Source organism: Nicotiana tomentosiformis, chromosome 4, assembly GCF_000390325.3.
Source record: "Nicotiana tomentosiformis chromosome 4, ASM39032v3, whole genome shotgun sequence".
NCBI classification, from domain to species: Eukaryota; Viridiplantae; Streptophyta; class Magnoliopsida; order Solanales; family Solanaceae; genus Nicotiana; species Nicotiana tomentosiformis.
This window is the reverse complement of record NC_090815.1, coordinates 92,873,912-92,875,917: the sequence shown is the minus strand read 5'-3', so window position 1 is coordinate 92,875,917 and position 2,006 is coordinate 92,873,912.

Here is a 2,006-nt window from a genome sequence, read left to right as displayed (position 1 = left end):
CACCTCAACATCAATCACATAACACGTAATTCGGGATTTCATACCCTCAGCACCAAGTTTAGAAGTGTTACTTACCTCAAACCATGCCAAACTCTATTCCAACAAGCCCTTGCCTCGCGAAACGACCTCTTAATGCTTCGAATCTAGTCACAAACAATTCGATACGATCAACTTAAGCTATAGGAATCCATTCCATATGAAAATGCTATGTTCTTAATCAAAGTCAAAAAGTCAACTCAAAAGTCAACCCCCGGGCCCACATCTCGGAATCTGATGAAAATTATAAAATCCAAACACCCACTTAACCACGAGTCCAACCATACCAAAATTACCTAAATCCGATACCAAAATGTCGCTCAAATCCCCAAAAATCGACCTAAGAAGTTTTCTCTATTGTTTCCAAATTTTCAACACAAATCACTAATTAAATGATGAAATCAAGGATATATTCATGTAATTTAACCAAATCCGAGTTAGAATTACTTACCCTAATCAATTCCTTGAAAAACCCATGAAATATCGCCACAAACCGAGCTCTCTAGGCCCACCAATGAAAAATGAGATGAAACCCTCATTTATATAGTACGACATCTGATTTCCCAATGTTCTGACCGTACATTTTTTGTGTGGTCCGCACATTCCATGTTCCGCGGCCGCGATTCAAATTGTGTTGTCGCACTTCAGTAGTGACTGCACTACTAGGTTTTGGTAAATTGGCCATAACTTTTGGTACAAATATCCAAATGATTAATGGTTTAGCTTTATGAAAACTAGACTCAAAGGGATACAACTATCATTTTTGGATCAACTTTAAATTCCTTATAGATTAAAAGATATAAGCTTTCTAAGTGAGGCCATAAATGTTCCCTCCGCACTTCACTCGCTCCAAAACATCATCAAAGTGCCGAAATGCTCAAACTTATTCAAAACTCACTCGAAATACATTCGGGGTCACGGGGACCCCATCCAAACATAGCAACAAGTCCTAAAATACAATACAAACTTACTCGAAGCCTCAAATCACCCATAACAACATCAAAACGATGAATCACACCTCAAATCAAATTTAATGAACTTTGAAATCTTCAACTTCCAAAACTCACGCCGAAACATATCAAATCAACTCAGAATGAACTTAAATTTTGCACACAAGTCCCAAATGACATAACGAAGCTATTACAATTCCCGGAACCACAATCCGAATCTGATATCATCAAAGTTAACTCTCGGTCATACTTATGAACTTTTCCAACCTTTAAATTTTCAACTTTCACCAATTAGCGCTGAAACCTTCTAGAAATCCAAATGAAAATCCGGGAATACGTCCGAGTCCAAAATCACCATTTGGACCTAACAGAACCATCAAAACTTCAATCCGAGGTCGAATACTAAAAAGTCAAACTTGATTAACTCTTCCAACTTAAAGCTTCAATCATGAAATTCATCCTTCCAAATCAATTTTGAATAATCTGAAACCAAAACTGACAATTCACACAAGTTATAATACATCATACAGAGCTACTTATGCCCTTAAACTATCGAGCGGAGTGCAAATGTGGTGGCTGTTATTTTAAGTAGAAAGGCTGTGAGTATGGGCAACCTTGCGTACATTCCAGTTAGTGAGAGGTCGCTTGCAGCATATGTTCAGGCTTTGGCCAATAAATTCATGAGGTTAGATGTTTCAGAGCCTAGTCATATTCTAGATTGCACAGTCTCTCGGTCTTCCTTGTATGAGCGCATCAGAGAGCGTTAGTATGATGACTCCCATTTGTTTGTCCTTAAGGACACGGTGCGACATGGTGGTGCCAAGCAGGTTATTATGGGAGATGATGGGGTTTTACAGATGCAAGGTCGTATTTATGTGCCCAATGTGGATGGGTTTCGTGAGTTGATTCTTGAGGAGGCCCACAGTTCCTGGTATTTTATTCATCCGTGTGCCGCCAAAAAGTATCAGGACTTGTGGCAACATTATTGGCGGAGGAGGATGAAGAAGGATATAGTTGCAT